The sequence below is a fragment of the Bombina bombina genome, chromosome 2 (assembly GCF_027579735.1).
Source record: "Bombina bombina isolate aBomBom1 chromosome 2, aBomBom1.pri, whole genome shotgun sequence".
Lineage (NCBI taxonomy): Eukaryota > Metazoa > Chordata > Amphibia > Anura > Bombinatoridae > Bombina > Bombina bombina.
The window spans coordinates 616,094,622-616,117,316 of NC_069500.1; the positions used below are offsets into that span (position 1 = coordinate 616,094,622).

The following is a 22,695-nucleotide window of genomic DNA, read 5'->3' on the forward strand; positions in this document are numbered from 1 at the left end:
GTTATCCCTAGGATTTCATAAATCCATAGACCCCTGAATCATTAATAGCAAAATAACCCATTCATTGGCTAATACTGCAATACAAGGCTACATGAGATTAGCTGTATTTTTCCCTGATCACATTAGCTACGGGTCAACGCTAAAAAAGCCTATTTAGATTTGTCCTATAAGCAGCTTATTTTTTATTTATTTATTTTTGCGTTTCTACTTCTCTGAAAACTACATTCCTAAGGGAAAAAATGAGGTAAAATGTAATGTCCCCGATTTATTTAAAAGACTGTGTAAATTATTATAGAGGATGTGAACGCTAGAATATTATTTACAGTCACTGAAGAGATCCTGATGACCAGAATTGCTTTTAGATATCTGTTTCACTTCAAACAAGGCACTGAGAGGATTATACATTAGATTGTATATAAAAATGAACTGGTGTAATATTATATTAGATAGACTGGCACATTATTTAAAGATATTTATTGTATAATTAATATTGTATTATGTATATAGGAAGTTTTTTCATTGGGTTCTCAATACTTAAATATGGATTTCAATGATTAGTTGGAGCTGATAGCTAACATTTATTATTACCCAACTAAACAATACAATTTTTTTTTAAAGTGATTGTAAAGTTTAAAGTAAAAATGGATACATTTTTTAAATAGTACTTTAATTTATAACGTGTTATCATAGATGCTCCAATTATATTATTGATTATGGTCTATTATCACTATTATCCTCTCTGCTTTTTTTCTCTCTGTGACATTTTGATCCCTTATCTTTTCCACTGCATTGCCTTACAGTTCAGAAGAAAAAGTGAGCTCTCTAGGTCAGGGATGTCCAAACTTTGCTCTCCAGAGGTTTTGGAACTACATTTCCCATGATGCTCAGCTAGAAATGCTGGCTGATCATCATCGGAAATGTAGTTCCAAAACCTCTGGAGAGCAAAGTTTGGACACCCCTGCTCTAGGTGATGCAAGTGGGGATCTGTAGATGAATATTGTGATATGTAAACGCAGTAAAAGTACAGCTAAATATCTCCATGGTTTACACAAACATTATATAACAATTGGGTAAATTTGATAAAATTGTGTATGGCATGCACTGTGGCAACTAGGCCATAGCCAGAGGGCCGAACACTAAAGTGTCAGCTGACATGCATCAGTTTATAACCATTTTTTTATTATTTTTATTTTTAAGAGTGCCCTTTTTAGACATGATTCAGATTTACCACAATATCAGTGCTCATTTACAGTATATGTCTCTGTCAATTAACATGTCAGGAGTAAAAGAATCAATAGCAAAATTCATAGAGCATGACATCATTAATTTAGATATTAGTCACACATATAACAAACTACTGTAATCTGAATGAAATAACTGCCCTGCTAGAACGCATAATGCAAGGCACATGCAAGACTGAAAACAGCTTGCTGTAGAGAGCTACTGAGAATGAATTTGGACTACACAGATAAAAAAGATATTAAACTATAAAAAATATTTGACTAAAACTGTGAATTTTACATGCAATATCTATAATTAAAGAAAAACTAATTTAAATATACTAAGCCTACAGATTACCATATATGACACACCATACAACACTTAGCTAATGTGCAAACAAATAAACATGCCTTTACCGTCCAATTAGAATATCTATAACCTCTCTAGGGGCATGAAACTGATCTTGCAAAACTAACATTCCTATCATATGTGGAACTAACAGACACAATTTTGTATGAATTTATGTTCCTTTAACGGGAGGAATCTCTTCTTCCAATGTGAAAAGAACCATAGAGAATTATTTATACAAATACAATGTATTGCTTCAGTTTGAATAAGTAGTAATGATACTGGGACAGATTACAAGTGGCACACTATTTACTGCTTTCACTCACGTTCAAACACTGCCAGAAATTAACACGTATTATAAGTTGAAAGCAAAACGTTTACACGAAAGTGAAAGCTGTCGCACACTTACTTCAGGACTTTGGATATCAAGACTCCACTTCTTCCACCATAGAATTTAATGGAGAGTGCAAACTGGAAAACCCCTAACACTTATTGCTTGCACGCTAACCCAACAGGAGTTAAACCTACAGCGCAAACCCAAAGGTAGCTATGCATATTTTACTGTCCAATGTTCTTCATAAAGAAGAAAATATTCTATTTATTTGTAAATATATATATATATATAAATATATATATATATATATATTTATATATATATATATAGATATATAGATATATCATGTATTTTTAAAAAAATATATATTTCTATACCTTTCTTCCTCTCTCTCTTGCTGTAATATATATATATATATATATATATATATATATATATATATATAGGTATATACAGATATATAAGAATATCTATTTAAAAATACATTGAACATTTCCCCTTATGTGAAGAACATTGGAATGTACAATATTTACAGTACATACACACTAAAACACAATTTTAAATATTAAAATTGAATAAGCACCATTTTCATATTTTCAGGTATTTGAGTAGAAAGGGCTCCAAAGTATGTATGTATGTATGTATGTATATATATATATATATATATATATATATATACTGTATATGTATACATGTGTATATATGTGTTTATATGTGTATATATGTATGTATATACATATGTAAGCATATGCACATCGATACACATATATACATATGTGTGTGTATTTATATATATATAATTTGTATCCGAGCACAGAAGGGAGTACATTAACAAAACTACTCAGTAACTCTTCAGTTGATAATCTTTCTTCAAAGCACTAACTGCAGAGATGTTAATTTATCATTCCATTAATGAGGCATAAAAGCAGAAATAGATTTAGCTAGGGTTTCAGTTGAATTCTAGATTAAATCATGACATGCCACCAAGAAACATGTTTCCTATTAGATCTCTTTGTATGCAGTTTTGCTGGAAATGCACTAATGCAGTTTGAGTGAGACAATATTTTATATGGTTGTTCATAATTAAAATTGCTTTAGATAAATGCTTTATTAATATATAATCTTTTGTTGTTTCTGCATGGTTTTGGCAATAGTAGTTAATGCAGAACCAGGGAAAGTATGGTTTTCATTTTTTGGTTTTGTACTGAAGTCTCTTTTTATGAGCAGTGGTGTCTCCATGATCCACAAATAAGGAATTTTGCAATTGCTCTTTCTAAATTATTGTTAAAGGGAAACTGAACTCAATTTTTTTCTTTTGTGATTCAGATAGAGCATGAAATTTTAAGCAACTTTCTAATTTACTCCTATTATAAAATTTTCTTCATTGTATTGGTATCTTTATTTGAAATGCAAAAATGTAAGTTTAGATGCCGGCCCATTTTTGGTGGACAACCTGGGTTGTCCTTTCTGATTGGTGGATAAATTCATCCACCAATAAAAAAGTGCTGTCCATAGTTCGGAACAAAAAAAAGCTTAGATGCCTTCTTTTTCAAATAAAGATAGCAAGAGAAAGAAGAAAAATTGATGATAGGAGTAAATTAGAAACTTGCTTAAAATGTCATGCTCTATCTGAATCACGAAAGCAATTTTTTTTTATTCAGTGTCCCTTTAAGCATCTGCCAAACATTTCATGTTAGTGTTTGCATACTATTAACATTTCATTTTATAAAATGTATCATTTGAATATTTAAATGTGAGTCTATTAAAATATGTTTTCAAATGTAACATTGAGTTTTATATTTGAATATTCAAATGTTACATGTGATAATCAAATGTTAACATAGTTCTATAGAAATATTTGAACAGCAAAATTAGTCCTATTTTAGCCCAATTGTGCTTTTCAGAGAGGAGAACTGACCGTATCAGTCAGTGAGTTGCAGCCATATTCCTGGAAGAGCACTTCTCTTTCTGTATATGTTTGCAATATGATACTGGGGAGGTCTCCCTAAGCGTGATGGGGTTAAGCCAGACTCCTTGCCAAATGAGCTTAGAGGAACATGGCTGCACCTCACTGACAAGGCCCAAAGAAGGCCAAAACAATTGTCTTGGGTTGCCATGTTTCTTGTGCAGTGAAAAACTGCCTGGTATTTTGCGGCTGGACTGACCTTGTTAGGCGGGATCAGACTGATATACTTCAGTGAAGAGTTCCTATGTGAAAAGCACAACAGAGCAAAAAGAGCCTGCTTCCAGTGGTAACTCACCCTAGAACAAGCTACTTGAGGTGTAGTTCATTGCACAAAAAAAATATGAGGTCTTAGGTGTTAGAAAATAAAAAGTCAGGCAAAGGGCTTTAACAGTAAGATACATACATATACATGCCTGAATATGTATATGTATATATATATATATATATATATATATATATACGAAACACGGAAGGGGACTGCACTCTCATACCGGACCGGGTACACATCCCATGACCCTGCAACATGCTAAGCCCTGGGTGCTCACTGGCAATCACAAGAAGCTGTGCTGTCCCCAGAGTCACAGGTAGTTAACCCCAGACAGGTCTGGGTGCAAGAACCATAGGGAAAATTACAAAACAAATTAATAGAACACACAGTGAAAGTCCAGCACCCACTTACAAGCTCTCAGCTAAGATTAAAAGCAAAAATGGAAAGGTTAGTTACCGCATTTGGCCAAATGGGACAAGCCCAGGTACCACAACAAGGTCCCTTCCAAAAACCTGGGACCCTAAAACAGCCACACAATGCAAGCTCTCAATCCAACAAACTGGGAACAAGTAATGGGTGCACAGGCTTATGTAATCACCCTAGACATATACAAAACACGGAAGGGGACTGCACTCTCATACCGGATCCCATGATCCTGCAACATGCTCAGCCCTGGGTGCTCACTGGCACTCATAGGAAGCTGTGCTGTCCCCAGAGTCACAGGCAGTTAACAGGCAGTTAATGGGATGTGTACCCGGTCCTGTATGAGAGTGCAGTCCCCTTCCGTGTTTTGTATATGTCTGGGGTGGTTACATAAGCCTGTGCACCCTTCACTTGTTTCCAGTTTGTTGGATTGAGAGCTTGCATTGTGTGGCTGTTTTAGGGTCCCAGGTTTTTGGAAGAGACCTTGTTGTGGTACCTGGGCTTGTCCCATTTGGCCAAATGCGGTAACTAACCCTTTCATTTTTGCTTTTAATCTTAGCTGAGAGCTTGTAAGTGAGTGTTTGACTTTCTCTGTGTTTTGTATATATACATATATATATATATATATATATATATATATGTGTGTTTGTATATATGTGTGTACAGATGTATCTATGTATTTATATGTGTATATATGTATTTACAGACATATATACACATATAAACACATAAATACATATGTATACTTATATATATATATATATATATATATATATATGTGCATTGCAGCCCTTTTCAGTCAAGCAGATGAACACATGATATTCATATTCAGTAAAGTGTTATACTCTGTATGTATTGTGTTTGACTTTCTAATGTTCTTCACATAGGGGAATATGTTCTAAGTATTTTTAAATAGATAATCCTATATATATATCTGAATGTGCCTATACCTATATATAATCAGCTATATATAGATATATATTGTACCAAAATACCATCAGATATATGTAGAAATATCTATTTATGAATAAATAGAACCTATTCTGCTATGTGAAGAATATTTGAATGTGAAATATTCATGTTTTCATGTCGGTGCACTTGAGAATATGCGATCAGGTTTGCGAGTGAGTAGGGTTTTTTTCCACTTTTTTTTGCTCCGTTGACAAATACCGCTTCACTTGTAATCTGGCCCTGTTTTTAAAATAAAAGCATGACAACTAAACTATGCATTTGTAGGCACGTATCTCATGTATATTGTTATTAAATTGGTGCAAGCTACAATTTGACTATACATAATCCCCAATGCCACATTTTCATCTGTGGTTAACCACATCATATACATTCTTTGGGAAAGTAGGATGTGATATATACAGATACTTCCAAAACTTTAAGACAAGCAACAAAATAAAGCTTTCTTGTAAATGCTGAGGCTGAAACCACTAAATACACAGAAGGAAGCTGATTCCTGTAATGCCTACACTATGAAAAAATAACACTGTGGTAAATAATAAAAAGAGCCAGCACTACAGGAATATTTTATTTTTCCTGCTTCTTAGATCAAAGGAATGATACATGCTAAAATTTGTTTTTTATAGGCATACTTTTCTACCTGAGACATTTATTGAGCTCTTGTATATTGCCAAGATTGTCTCATAACAAAAGACACAAGGGTACCAGTTGCCCACAACCCGTCTCTAATCACTTTCAAAGTAGGTTTTGCTGTCCCTTATAAGACGGCATTCTATTGTTGGTACTAGCCAGAACGTTTACAACAAATTGTGTGATTAAATTCCTTAAACACTTCTGTCCATTACTAATCCTCTACTGCCAACATCCTATTCAACCTGTGGAAGAAAATTGCAGAACACCACGGTGCCTGATTTATATTTAATTTTGAGAACGGGAAGTAAAGGGATTAAACTTTAGGATTAAAACACTTACTCTTTACAGCATTTTTTTTCAGGATTGTTTCCTAGTTACCATGGGCACTGTTCAGTGACCCTCAGCCTTTTACTGCACTTGAATGTTATATGATTGAATAGAGAAGCATGCAAGTGAGGAGAGAGACACTGTCATTTTTTTATAAAGGGAGTAAATATCATATTTATTGGTACAACTTGACTGACATTTTAAAAATAAAAAAACAGTGGAAAATAGGAATTATTTTATTATCTTTGGTATTGTTAATAATAAAGATGATAATAATAAGAAGAACAATAACAATAATAATTTAATATTTTTAGTAATACTACTAATACTATTATAAATTATTTTATAACATTTTATAGAATAAAATCAGTATTAAAAACAAAAAAAGAATTTCCCTGCTCCAAAAAATGTAGGTCTTACTCTTAACAGGGATACTAAAATGGAGTCCCTACATAAAAAAGCATAAGCAATTATTGTGTCTCTGCTCAAATTTAGTGGTCTTACTACAATAGACCTACATATTTGCAGCAACAGTATGCTTTGTACAGGTCTTCAAAATATACTGAATCCTTATAACAGGACACTATGACTAGCCAGGTAAGGAGATTTGAACCCAGGTGCTATAACTTTGGTAACTATGGCATCAATCACAATCAATCAGGAGCAGTGCTTATTGGCTGTTTTTCAGCTAAAAAAAAAAAAGGCTACTTTTTGATTCTGCATGATCAAAATAGCACGATTTTGGCTGATTCTCACACTCACAAATGGGCTTTTGGACTATTGAAAAAAGCCCTATCTAAACGAGTTTGGATTTAGCATGCATAGAGGCACACCCACTATAAAAAGCCATTCACATTTGCTAAATCTCATTTAAGGCTCTCTTTGAAAGATACTAAGCAGCAAGGAAACAGGGTTGAGATTCAAAGTTTAAAAGATGTGAAAAACTGTTTAAAAAAAAAGTTATTATAAGTGTTTTTCATAGAAATTCGCAATTGCCAGTTTGTGTACAGTTCATACAAAAATAGAAATGGGCCTTTAACAAACATTAGAAATAAATATAGTTTAAAATAATCCTTCTGAAAGTTGTCAAATGCCCATATAGCAATAAAAAGAGAGTGCAGAGTCTGGCCTTCCAGATAACATGAAAGATGCATTTAGATGGGTTAGCAGTGGTGTGGATGGAAACAGATTACAACTCTGAAAGCCACAATTATGTGATAACCTATAAAAACCCGATTTTAATAATGCCTGTCTTGTTTGTGTCAATCATGTCAGTGTGACTAAGAAATACAATGAAATATAACATATATAGGGCCAGATTACAACGGTAGCGGTATAATAACTTTGTGATGCCCCATTTCAATCTTCTTCTTAAGATGTAATGCTCCCTATCTATATATATACAATTAAAGGGACATGAAACCCAAACTTTTCTTTCGTGATTTAGAAAGAGCATGTCATTTTAAACAACTTTCTAATTTACTTCTATTATCTAATTTGCTTCATTCTCTTGATATCACTAGCTGAAAAGCATATCTAGATATGCTCAGTAGCTGCTGATTGGTTGCTGCACATAGAGGCCTTGTGTGATTGGCTCACACATATGCATTGCTATTTCTTCAACAAAGGATATCTAAAGAATTGAGCAAATTAGATAATAAAAGTAAATTGGAAAGTTGTTTAAAATTACATGCCCTATCTGAATCATGAAAGTTTAATTTTGACTAGACTGCCCCTTTAAATTGTCATGATTTAAACTGATTCAATAATTGCAGATCGATGAGCTTAGTGACAAAATTGGACCTCCTACTTTTCTTTCTTTCTTTCTTTCTTTCTTTCTTTCTTTCTTTCTTTTTTTTTTAACTTTTTTTAGGCATTAGCTTTGGTTTCATTATATGTAGCTTTTTGACAATCAACAAAGAAAAATATTTTAGCAAAGCTGTATGGCAAAAGGATTGTGCTACATTGCTTATTGGCTATAGTGACTCTCATTAACACAAGTAGCAATCTCTACATTTTGGATACCACAGAGAGATGTTTACAACCCTCAACATTTACCTCATTTGTGAACTAGCCCTCAAACTCGGTATAAATGCACAAGGGCATCCTTATTTAATTGAAATGACAATCATTTGATTATTGTGTCCATTCTGGTGCTTAATCAAATTTTTATCTAAACTTACTTTTTGAAATTATTGTAAAAAAAGTTTAAAATATAAAAATAAGCTTTATAATATTAATTCATGACTAATTGGGGGGAATGTAAAGACAATTTGATTCTGATTTGTATAAACTACAATAAAAAAAGCATGTATGGGTTAAATAAATATTTTTATTTTGAAATATTGTATCTCTTCATAATAGATTTTTGTAATATTATATAATAAAAAAAATAATATTACCAGTGATCACATTTTTTTTGGTGGGGGATATAAAGAAGTACATGTGAAGCTAATAATTAGATTTTTTTTTTCCATTTAATAAGACAATGTTTTTATATAGCAACAGTTACATTTTGGAAGTTTAATTGGCTCCATCCAAACCTTAATATCACCTAGATTACAAGTTTTGCTCTATAAAGGATGCGAAACGAACGCAACAAAAGTTGTGTTATTTCATCCTCCATAGTGCTGCCATTACAAGTTTTTAAAAAGCCGCCTTGTGCGTGCGATATGGTGGCGATGAGCTCCATACAGCAAAAAATCCAAGCGCGGCTTTGACGCGCTCGTACATGCTTTCCCCATAGACATCAATAGGGAGAGAATATTAGAAAAAAAACACCTGTGATCGCGGAATAAAAAGCTCCATAACGTAACCCCATTAAAGGAACACTAAACCCAAAAATTTCTGTCATGATTGAGATAGAGAAAACAATTTTAAACAACATTCCAATTTACTTCTATTATCTAATGTGCTTCATTCTTTAGATATCCTTTTTAGAAGAAATAGCAATGCACATGGGTGAGCCAATCACACAAGGCATCTGTGTGCAGCCACCAATCAGCAGCTACTAAGCCTATCTAGATATGCTTTTCAGCAAAGGATAACAGGAAAATGAAGCAAATTAGATAATAGAAGTAAATTAGAAGGTTGTTTAAAAATGCAAGCTCTTTCTAAATCATGAAAGAAAAAATGTGGGTTTCATGTCCCTTTAATGTCTATGGGGAAAAAAGTTACGTTTAAACCTAACACCCTGACATAAACCCCAAGTCTAAACACCCCTAATCTGCGGCCCCGACATCACCGACACCTACATAAAGTAATTAACCCCTAATCTGCCGCTCCCGACATCGCTGCCATTATTTTTATAGGGCTATTAGATTAGGTGTGATTGCCTTTATTTTGGATAATTTCGTTTGTTATTTTTTGTAATTTAGTGTTTGTTATTTTTTGTAATTTAGTATTTTTTATTTTTTGTAATTGTAGATTTAATTTTTTAGTAGTTTTTTTTTTAATGTGTAATTTAATAGTAATGTTAGTTTAATTTATAGTTTAAACTTAGTTTTTTATAATTTCCCAGGTAAGCTTTTATTTATTTTAAGATAGGGATCTTGTCATTTTAATTTAAAGTTAAAGGGTTGTTAGGTTTAGGTGTTAATAGTTTAATTTAGTTTTTTGCGATGTGGGGGCTGTCGGTTTAGGGGTTAATAGGTTTATTTAGAGGCAGTGATGTGGGAGGCCAGAAGTTTAGGGGTTAATAACTGTTTTTAGTGGCGGCGATGTTGGGGTGCGGGGGAATAGGGGTTAATACATTTTATTAGTGGCGGTGATGTCGGGAGCGGCAGATTAGGGGTTAATAACTTTAATATAGTGTTTGAAATGCGGGAGGGCGGCGGAATAGGGGTTAATAGGTAGTTTATGGATGTTAGTGCACGTTTGTAACACTTTAGTTATGAGTTTTGTGTAACAGTTTTGTTGCATAAAACTCATAACTACTGGTCTCAGATTTCGGAACGGATTGTGTCGGTATAGGGTGTAACGCAAGCTTTTTTGGCTTAACCGCAAAACTTGTAATGAGCACGGGACTGACGTTGTGTTACAGGCTAAAATGCTTGCGGTATAGCCATTTTTTCAGCGTTAAAACCCGAACTTGTAATCTAGGTGTATGTTAGATGGAGTTTCTAAGTGAAAGTAAAAATGTTACTTTTTACAACCCAGCATTTAGAAATATTCCAATTGACATTCTTGTAAGATTTATTTTGCAACTATAAAATCTGAAAATGAAAAGTTTAACTTGATATCTGCTTACATTTATAAATATTTTAATATATACGTCTGTTAGCCCATTTGTATAGCTATAACACCTTGCAAATGTGAATGCCTTTACAGATATAATCTAGAATGATACATTAAACAGAGGATATTTTACATTGTATTACATCATAAGTGCTGCTTCATATATATTATGTTATGAGACCACAGCATTTTTATACAATGCTCACATTAACATGTTTGGAAAATCGTCATGAGATATTTTATTTCCCAGTATCTTGCTAAACTGTATAACCACATAACTGAGGGAGTGAGGGGCCCAGTCAGTGGGGACGTGTGCAAGAAGCAGAACTGCAGTGTTTCTACAGCTGACTGTCATTGACCTGCTTCCTGTAAGCCACACTCCATGATGGCTTGTATAGTGCTACAGCAAACATAGCAAGAAGCAGTTTTACAGAGAAGCAGAGACATGACTGACAGCTATAAAATCACAACTTCCTTTATGTGTGTATCCTATTGCCAATAAAAGAGCTGTTCCCTGAATGTTTCTGTTAGCCAGCCTTAAAGGGACAGAAAACACCTCCTGCATTTTATGTAAATATTGTTCTAAGCTCTAAAAAAGTTAAAAAAAAAATCACTTTGCTATTAACAGTGACTAAACCACAGGATACTGGTACCACTGCCTCAATCAACAATATATTAGCAGAGATGCAGGAAGAGGCAGCACAAAAAACAAACAAACCCCATATCAATAGCTCATAGGTTAATAGCAAAGCCTTCATGTTTATACAACATACAGATTTTATTGACTTTAGCCCATGGTGCTAAAATTTAATAAAATAAGATCAGCAAAAAATATATATATTTCCACTTTTTTTAAATATCAAAATGTGTTTTGGCAATTAAATAGTTAAAAAAAAATTTTTATTCTCTTTTGAGAATTCATCGCTTTCAAAATGATATTATATTACTCAACGGTAGAACGCACCTTTGCATCAGTATAGCTCAAGTTCCACATCTGAGAATCAACCCAGGGTTATTGTCAAAAATGTAGTTTGTCATATGAAAGTCCCTAAGATCCACTAAGACTGGAATGGCCTTTGGCCTATGCAGTACTTCCAATACCTATATTATATTATTGTAGGCTGCCTACTTACTAAAGCTTAAGCATCTCTTGCTTTTGTGTAAAAAAAATTGTGTCCCTTTAATTCATAGTGAATACCTAGGAATAGCTGCACATAATAACCTAAGAATGGCTAAGACGTTATTGGCATTGCAGTCATACTTAAAGGTATCTGAACACTGCTGTTCACTGTAAATTGTATAAAGCACTTGCCCTCTAAATTCCATCATACTCTAGTTGCCTTCAGAACATATTTTCATTTTCCCCGTCTATTATGTCATACATTTCACTGCCACATTATTATGTGTTATTGGAATCCAGTGTAGTTTATTCTGTAAAGCTTTTAAAACTAGAAATATTATTTATCTACTTTACTCTCCTTCACCAAAATGTCACTGAGTATTTTGGGAACTTTTAGAACAGATTATATACAGGACATATTAACTGGATCCATGACTAACAAGCTGTGACAGCAAAAGGTTTCAATCTTTTCAGCATAACAGTCCCCTAGGGTTGCGGCTATTTATTTCACTGTTCTTTTATCACCTTGGAATTTTTATGGTTATTTTCTTTCTTTTTTTTTTTTAATAATTCACATTTTGTTTGTGCAAAAGCCCCTTGTGACCTTATGCCAATTTTCTATTTAATTAAAACCATAAATAATCTTTATTCTATCCTAAAAGGTTTAAAGTTTCTTACTTTTATTATTAATATTGCCTGGAAATATTTTAAATTCCATAGCTAGATGTTAGCAAATAGGTATAAGTCAACTAAATGCGATTAAATGGAACAACATTATGAGTTATGAAATATCATACTTTTTTTTATTGGTCTACTGGAATGATTTTTTTACACTAAGATGATTTTTTTGGGGTGTTTTTTTTTTATTTTTATAGCTGTGGAAAAAGTGTTTGTTTTTGTTTTTTTTAAATAAAAGTTAGTGGGTTAATTCAGTAACCCAGGATATCAGAGAAGATGCTTCAGTGACCTGAAGTTTTATTTCAAAATGTTTTAGCACATCAACACATCTCTTTTTCGATTGGATGTTTTTTTTGCATTACACTTGTATAAGCAAAATTGCTTCTAGTAAAAACTATTTCTGTTTCAGCGATTGGCTTTTATTGAGCAGTTGGAGAGCTTGCACTTGTCCAAAGAACTGAATATAGTATATATTGGTATTGATATGGCGTAATAAGCTTCATTGCAGGCATGCAAATGAAGCTTCTCCATTCAGTTAATGTGTGTTGTAAAAATGTAAATACCTCATATATGCATTTCTATCTGTCTGTCTGTCTATCTATCTATCTATCAATCTATTTATCTATCCATCTAGAAGATTAAAGGGACAGAAAACCCCAACATTTTATATTTTCTTGATTCGGCTAGAACATACAATTTTAATCAACTATCCAATTTACTTCTATCATCAAATTTGCTGAAGGAACATTGGCAGCTAGCTGAACACATCTAGTTAGCCAATCACAAGAGACAAATGTGTGCAGGCACCAATCACCAGCTAGCTCCCACTAGGGTAGGATATGTGCATATTCTTTTTCAAAAAGGGATACTAAAAGAACAAAGCACATTTGAAAATAGAAGTGAATATAAAAGTGCCTTAAAATTAAATGCGCTATCTGAATCACGCAAGTTCAATTTTGACTTACCTTCCCCTTTAATTTATGCACAGTTTAAAAAAAAAAAAATCAACATGCATGCATTGCACATAGAATGCATCCATTCATTTCTCCTTGCGAATCAGAACATACCCATGGGGCTCAATTTATCAATCTAGGGCGGACAGGGGCGTACATATGCACCCCTGTCCACGCCAGCTCACCTCTGGTGGGAAGCAATCTGCTGCCGGAATTCAGCATTGTACAAGAGCGCTTTTTTGCATTCTTGTGCAACACCACCCACTGCCTGCTCTGTCTGAATCACAAAATAATTTTTTTGAGTTTCATATCCCTTTAAGCAGAAGCTAGAAATCGGTGTTTAAAAAGCTGTATTAGCATTTTTAATGGTTATATCAGTATTGTGTGGACATTGTGCAAACGTAGTGGCGTAGCGTGGGGGGGGCCACAGGGGCGGTTGCCCCGGGCGCATAATTCTGAGGGGCGCAAAATGCTCAGCTCCCAGCCTCCCCAGTCCCCACCATCTCAAGACAGTATACAGTCACAGTCCCACTCCCAGCGGCGTTACAGGGAGGCTAAAAAGTCCGACAGGCGCCTGCGCCCAGCCGATCTGTCTCTCAAGTGAACTGTCTACTACTCTGAAGTCAAGACGTGCTGTGTAATGATTTAATTATCATAATTTATTAGCATAATCCAATCCGACCGTTACCTGCTGCTAGACTAGCGTTTATGTCACCATTTAGCATGGTCCACTCCCAGCGTGCATGTCAGGAGGGAGGAAGAAGTCAGAGCAGCAGAGCCAGAGTGGAATTAGACTGACTAGCACGCCGCGCCCGCAATGATAAGGTTAGTGTCAACCGAAATTACCAAACTCATCACCGGGTCTGTATCAGGACCAGACCACCAGTGCCACTGCCAGCCAGAATTATAATTAAATTATTATAGCCCCTATTGCTGTTTTTGGGGCTATATGGGGTTTGGAAATAACAAATTGCACAATATGCAGCTTAGACTCTACCATTACCCAGGTGATGTCCCAGGGCCAGCCAGCCAAGTTCCAAAGGACCCAGAGTCACTCTGAGCCAGCCAGCCAAGTTCCAACTTCCAAAGGACCCAGAGTCTGAGCCAGCCAGCATGCCAGAGTGTGCAAGTGATCTATGCTGCTTTAAAGTGAAAGCCGGTTATTTTATTTCAAACTCATTTTTAACCTGCATAAAATAAAACATACAAGATGTAGATAAGTGAAAGACGGTTATTTTATTTCAAATTCATTTTTAACCTGGGTAAAACATACAAGATGTAGGATCTACATCTTGTATGTTTTACCCAGGTTAAAAATTAATTTGTCTACATCTTGTATGTTTTACCCAGGTTAAAAATGAATTTGAAATAAAATAACCGTCTTTCACTTTAAAGCAGCATAGATCACTCTCACACTCTGACATGCTGGCTCAGATGTATTTTAAAAATGAAATCCCATGTTTAAATATTGAACCAAAAAAAAAATGTAATTGTTAAGTTCTATAATGTACTTACTTAATGTATATAATAAAGTAATGGCTGCCTGCAACCATATTGGGGGGTAGTTATCAAGCCGTCTACTTTTCTGGCTTCGCCGGCCCAATACGCCCGCCTAAGCTCGCCTACCTTCGCCGCCGCGGACCTGAAAAAATACGCTTAAGTTATCAAATAAAGCTGTCAAAAAGCCGCGGGGCGATGAGCAGCGGACTGTGACAGTTATCACTCATCCGATCTCGCTGCCCTTCGGCTTTTTCCCAGCTTTATTGCTAGCCTGTCACTAAGCACTCACACTAAACTACACTGTTCTATCCCTATACCGGCGCCCCCGGAGCCTCCCGCAACTCAATAAAGTTGCTAATCCCTAAACCGCCGCTCCTAGACCCTGCCGCAAGTCTTATAAATGTATTAACCCCTAAACTGCCGCTCCTAAACCCTGCCGCAACTCTTATAAATGTATTAACCCCTAAACCGCCGCTCCTAAACCCTGCCGCAAGTCTTATAAATGTATTAACCCCTAAACCGCCGCTCCCGGACACCGCTGCCACCTACAGTATACCTAGTAACCCCTATCCTGCCCCCCCTACACCGTCGCCACCTATAATAAATTTATTAACCCCTATCCTGCCCCCCACTACGCCGCCGCCACTGTCATAAAATTATTAACCCCTAAACCTAAGTCTAACCCTAACCCTAACGCCCCCCTAACTTAAATATTAATTAAATAAATCTAAATAAATTAACTCTTATTAAGTAAATGAATCCTATTTAAAACTAAATACTTACCTTTAAAATAAACCCTAATATAGCTACAATATAAATAATAATTATATTCTAGCTATTTTAGGATTTATTTTTATTTTACAGGCAACTTTCAATTTATTTTAACTAGGTACAATAGCTATTAAATAGTTATTAACTATTTAATAGCTTACCTAGATAAAATAAAGAGAAATGTACCTGTGAAATAAATCCTAACCTAAGTTACAATTACACCTAACACTACACTATACTTTAATAAATTATTCCTATTTAAAAATAAATACTTACCTGTAAAATAAACCCTAAGATAGCTACAATATAATTAATAATTATATTATAGCTATCTTAGGATTTATATTTATTTTACAGGTAACTTTGTATTTATTTTAGCTAGTTAGAATAGTTATTAAATAGTTATTAACTATTTAATAACTACATAGCTAAAAGAAATACAAAATTACCTGTAAAATAAATCCTAACTTAAGTTACAATTAAACCTAATACTACACTATCATTAAATTAATTAAATAAACTACCTACAAATAACTACAATTAAATACAATTACATAAACTAACTAAAGTACAAAAAATAAAAAAAGCTAAGTTACAAAAAATAAAAAAATAAGTTACAAACATGTTACAAATATTACAACAATTTTAAGCTACTTACACCTAATCTAAGCCCCCTAATAAAATAACAAACCCCCCCAAAATAAAAAAATGCCCTACCCTATTCTAAATTAAATAAATTTCAAAGCTCTTTTACCTTACCAGCCCTTAAAAGGGCCATTTGTGGGGGCATGCCCCAAAGAAAACAGCTCTTTTGCCTGTAAAAGAAAAATACAACCCCCCCAACATTAAAACCCACCACCCACATACCCCTAATCTAACCCAAACCCCCCTTACAAAAACCTAACACTAATCCCCTGAAGATCATCCTACCTTGAGTCGTCTTCACTCAGCCGAGCCACCGATGGAACTGAAGAGGACATCCGGAGCGGAAGAAGTTAATCCTCCAAGCGGCGCTGAAGAAATCTTCCATCCGATGAAGTCATCATCCAGGCGGCGCTGAAGAAAAGTCTTCGATCCGGCCCATGTCATCTTCAAAGAGGCGCTGAAGAGGTCTTCTATCCGGGCGAAGTCATCTTCCAAGCTGGGTCTTGAATCTTCCTTCCGCCGACGCGGAACCACCTTCTTCACCGACGGACTACGACGAATGACGGCTCCTTTAAGGGACGTCATCCAAGATGGCGTCCCCTCAATTCTGATTGGCTGATAGGATTCTATCAGCCAATCGGAATTAAGGTAGGAAAATCTGATTGGCTGATGGAATCAGCCAATCAGATTCAAGTTCAATCCTATTGGCTGATCCAATCAGCCAATCAGATTGAGCTCGCATTCTATTGGCTGATCGGAACAGCCAATAGAATGCGAGCTCAATCTGATTGGCTGATTCCATCAGCCAATCAGATTTTTCCTACCTTAATTCCGATTGGCTGATAGAATCCTATCAGCCAATCGGAATTGAGGGGACGCCATCTTGGATGACGTCCCTTAAAGGAGCCGTCATTCGTCGTAGTCCGTCGGTGAAGAAGGTGGTTCCGCGTCGGCGGAAGGAAGATTCAAGACCCGGCTTGGAAGATGACTTCATCGGATGGAAGATTTCTTCAGCGCCGCTTGGAGGATTAACTTCTTCCGCTCCGGATGTCCTCTTCAGTTCCATCGGTGGCTCGGCTGAGTGAAGACGACTCAAGGTAGGATGATCTTCAGGGGATTATTGTTAGGTTTTTGTAAGGGGGGTTTGGGTTAGATTAGGGGTATGTGGGTGGTGGGTTTTAATGTTGGGGGGGGTTGTATTTTTCTTTTACAGGCAAAAGAGCTCTTTTCTTTGGGGCATGCCCCCACAAATTGCCCTTTTAAGGGCTGGTAAGGTAAAAGAGCTTTGAAATTTATTTAATTTAGAATAGGGTAGGGCATTTTTTTATTTTGGGGGGTTTGTTATTTTATTAGGGGGCTTAGATTAGGTGTAAGTAGCTTAAAATTGTTGTAATATTTGTAACATGTTTGTAACTTATTTTTTTATTTTTTGTAACTTAGCTTTTTTTATTTTTTGTACTTTAGTTAGTTTATGTAATTGTATTTAATTGTAGTTATTTGTAGGTAGTTTATTTAATTAATTTAATGATAGTGTAGTATTAGGTTTAATTGTAACTTAAGTTAGGATTTATTTTACAGGTAATTTTGTATTTCTTTTAGCTATGTAGTTATTAAATAGTTAATAACTATTTAATAACTATTCTAACTAGCTAAAATAAATACAAAGTTACCTGTAAAATAAATATAAATCCTAAGATAGCTATAATATAATTATTAATTATATTGTAGCTATCTTAGTGTTTATTTTACAGGTAGGTATTTATTTTTAAATAGGAATAATTTATTAAAGTATAGTGTAGTGTTAGGTGTAATTGTAACTTAGGTTAGTTTTTATTTTACAGGTAAATTTCTCTTTATTTTAGCTAGGTAAGCTATTAAATAGTTAATAACTATTTAATAGTTATTGTACATGGTTAAAATAAATTGAAAGGTACCTGTAAAATAAAAATAAATCCTAAGATAGCTAGAATATAATTATTATTTATATTGTAGCTATATTAGGGTTTATTTTAAAGGTAAGTATTTAGTTTTAAATAGGATTCATTTACTTAATAAGAGTTAATTTATTTAGATTTATTTAATTAATATTTAAGTTAGGGGGGCGTTAGGGTTAGGGTTAGACTTAGGTTTAGGGGTTAATAATTTTATGACAGTGGCGGCAGCGTAGTGGGGGGCAGGGTAGGGGTTAATAAATTTATTATAGGTGGCGACGGTGTAGGGGGGGGCAGGATAGGGGTTAATACATTTAATATAGGTTGCGGCGGGTTCAGGGAGCGGCGGTTTAGGGGTTAATACATTTATTATAGTTGCGGTGGGCTCCGGGAGCGGCGGTTTAGGGGGTAATAACTTTATTTAGTTGCGGCGGTGTAGGGGGGGTCAGATTAGTGGTGTTTAGACTCGGGGTACATGTTAGGGTGTTAGGTGTAGACAGCTCCCATAGAAATCAATGGGATGTCTGTCAGCAGCGAACTTGTACTTTCGCTATGGTCAGACTCCCATTGATTCCTATGGGATCCGCCGCCTCCAGGGGTGGCGGATTGAAAACCAGGTACGCTGGGCCGTAAAAGTGCCGAGCGTACCTGCTAGTTTTTTGATAGCTAGCAAAAGTAGTGAGAATGTGCCGCACTTGTGTGCGGAACATCTGGAGTGACGTAAGAATCGATCTGTGTCAGACTGAGTCCAGCGGATCGATGCTTACGTCACAAAATTCTACTTTTGCCGGTCTCGAGCCTTTGATAACTAAGGCGAATCAGCCTCGCCACAAATACACTGCGGAATTCCAGCGTATTTGAGGTTGACGGCTTGATAACTACCCCCCATTGAGTCCTAATTTTTAAGGATGAATGTAGAGTTTACAATTATATATATAGTATATATTTTTGTTGTTAAAAATAAAGCTTTGTTTGTTTTAAAACAAAAACCTGTCTCCTAAATTGTTGAGATGGCTCCTAGATTCAAAGCAAATTTGCCAATCCCTACTGTACTGGTGGAAGAGATGCAGTCAGTGCTAATGGGTTAGGGGGGCACAATTTTTGCCTTGCCCTGGGCACTGACAAGCCACGCTACGCCACTGTGCAAACCTCAGTACTAACTGCGGTACCAATTCGTGAGTCCGCCCTGTGCGCTGTGCATACCTGCCAATCAATGTCCATATGCATGCACCTGGCCCCTATTTAATGTTAAAGGGACAATCAACACGAGAATTTTTGTTGTTTAAAAAGAAAGATACTCCTTTTATTACCCATTCCCCAGTTTTGCATAACAACACGGTTATAATAATACAAGTTTTTCCTCTGTAATTATCTTGTATCTAAGCTTCTGCTGACTGCCCCCTTATTTCAGTTCTTTTGACAGACTTGCATTTTAGCTAATCAGTGCTAACTCCTAGGTCACTTCACGTGCATGAGCTGAATGTTTTCTATATGAAACACATGAACCAATGCCCTCTAGTGGTCAAAATGCATTCCGATTATTGGCAGTCTTCATGGTCTAAGAAATTAGCATATGAACCTCCTAGGTTTAGCTTTCAACTAAGAATACCAAGAGTACAAAGCAAAATTGGTGATAAAAGTATATTGGGAAGTTGTTTAAAATTACATGCCCTATTTAAATCATGGAAGTTTTTTTGGACTTGACTGTCCCTTTAAAAAGAGGATAAACCAGACTTTTTTGTAACACACATAGCATTAATGCCTCTGAATAGTTGGCTTGGCTGTAGAGCCCTAGAATACTATTGACTTTCATGTCTCTTTAATTGCAACATATTGGGATGGTGATTTGTATCTATTACATTATGTTATCAGTCTCTTTTACATGATGTGATCGACCTCTATTACATATTTCTTTTTCCTGAAACCCCACGTGCCTCCCTCAGCCTTGTATCCACAACCTCACTTTCTCTGCACCCAACCTACTCTTAAGTGATGGTTTCATCAACTTCCTCAACTTTATACTTCAGTCTTACAATAACTCACGTTTCACACAGGATTATGCTGCCACCGCCAAAGATGTATTAGCCAAACCTTTCTACATCCTGTGTCTCCATTAACCCCTTAATGACAACTGACGTACCAGGTACGTCCTGCAAAAACTTGCAGTTAGTGACAATGGACGTACCTGGTACGTCAGTTGTCTTAGAGAGTGCTGGAAGCGATCGCAATCGCTTCCAGCAGCTCTCAGGGTATTGCAGTGATGCCTCGATATTGAGGCATCCTGCAATACCCTTTAGAAAGCATCCGATGCAGAGAGAGCCACTCTGTGGCCCTCTCTGCACCGGTAGCGATGCGGCCGTTCGTTGGTGGGTGGGAGCTTACAGGGAGGAGGGTGGGCGGCCCATCGCTACCCGGCATCCGGTTCCTTTAAGTGCATTGTGCATGCCGGATGCCGGGAGCGTGCGGGGGGCTGCGTGCACGCGCACGCGAGCGTGTGTGTGCGTGCGCGCGCAGCAATCACTGCCACTGCCACCAATGAATTTTGGTAAGAGGGAGGGGGGCAGAATTTTTTAAATAAAGGATCAAAGGATCAGGATCTGGATCTGGTGGGGGGGTGGGGGGGGTGGGGGGGGTGTTGGGGCAGCTACACTACAGAAAAAATAAAAATAAAACATGCAAAAACACTTTACTTTTTGGGGAAAACTGGGTACTGGCAGACAGTACCCAAGATGGTGGCAATTAGGTAGGTGGGGAGGGTTAGAGAGGTGTTTGGGGGGGATCAGGGAGGTTGGGGGTTAAGGCAGGGGTCCATCACAGCTGAATAATTAAAAAACAAAAAAAACAAAAAAAAAACACCTTTTATTTTAGTACTGGCAGACTTTCTGCCAGTACTTAAGATGGCGGGGACAATTGTGGGGTGGGGGAGGGAAGAGAGCTGTCTGGGAGGGATCAGGGGGTGGGATGTGTCAGGTGGGAGGCTAATCTCTACACTAAAGCTAAAATTAACCCTGCAAGCTCTCTACAAGCTACCTAATTAACCCCTTCACTGCTGGGCTTAATACAAGTGTGGTGCGCAGCAGCATTTAGCGGCCTCCTAATTGCCAAAAAGCAACGCCAAAGCCATATATGTCTGCTATTTATGAACAAAGGAGATCCCAGAGAAGCATTTACAATCATTTGTGCCATAATTGCACAAGCTGTTTGTAAATAATTTAAGTGAGAAACCTAAAATTGTGAAAAATGTCACTTTTTTTTTTATTTGCTCGCATTTGGCGGTGAAATGGTGGCATGAAATATACGAAAATGGGCCTAGATCAATACTTTGGGTTGTCTACTACACTACACTAAAGCTAAAATTAACACTACAAGCTCCCTACAAGCTCCCTAATTAACCCCTTCACTGCTGGGCATAATACACGTGTGGTGCGCAGCTGCATTTAGCGGCCTTCTAATTACCAAAAAGCAACGCCAAAGCCATATATGTCTGCTATTTCTGAACAAAGGGGATCCCAGAGAAGCATTTACAACCATTTGTGCCATAATTGCACAAACTGTTTGTAAATAATTTCAGTGAGAAACCTAAAGTTTGTGACAACATTTGTGAAAAAGTGAACAATTTTTTTTATTTGCTCGCATTTGGCAGTGAAATGGTGGCATGAAATATACCAAAATGGGCATAAATCAATACTTTGGGTTGTCTTCTAAAAAAAAATATATACATGTCAAGGGATATTCAGGGATTCCGGACAGATATCAGTGTTCCAATGTAACTAGCGCTAATTTTGAAAAAAAGTGGTTTGGAAATAGCAAAGTTCTACTTGTACTTATTGCCCTATAACTTGCAAAAAAAGCAAACAACATGTAACCATTGGGTATTTCTAAACTCAGGACAAAATTTAGAAACTATTTAGCATGGGTGTTTTTTGGTGGTTGTAGATGTGTAACAGATTTTGGAGGTCAAAGTTAGAAAAAGTGTGTTTTTTTCCATTTTTTCCTCATATTTTATATATTTTTTATATTAAATTATAAGATGTGATGAAAAAAATGGTATCTTTAGAAAGTCCATTTAATGGCGAGAAAAACGGTATATAATATGTGTGGGTACAGTAAATGAGTAAGAGGAAAATTACAGCTAAACACAAACACTGCAGAAATGTAAAAATAGCCATTGTCATTAAGGGTAAGAAAACTGAAAAATGGTCCGGTCATTAAGGGGTTAAAGGGACACTGAACCCATTTTTTTTCTTTTGTGATTCAGCTAGAGCATGCAATTTTAAGCAACTTTCTAATTTACTCCTATTTTAATTTTCTTTATTCTCTTGGAACCTTTATTTGAAAAGGAAGAATGTAAGTTTAGATGCCGGCTCTTTTT

General features: G+C 35.9%; 1 protein-coding gene across 1 annotated transcript in view; it reads right to left on the bottom strand.

The window, feature by feature from the left end:
* Positions 1 to 22,695, bottom strand: part of GLIS3 (GLIS family zinc finger 3) — a 591,890-nt gene that overhangs the window by 244,201 nt on the left and 324,994 nt on the right. The window lies entirely within an intron of this gene.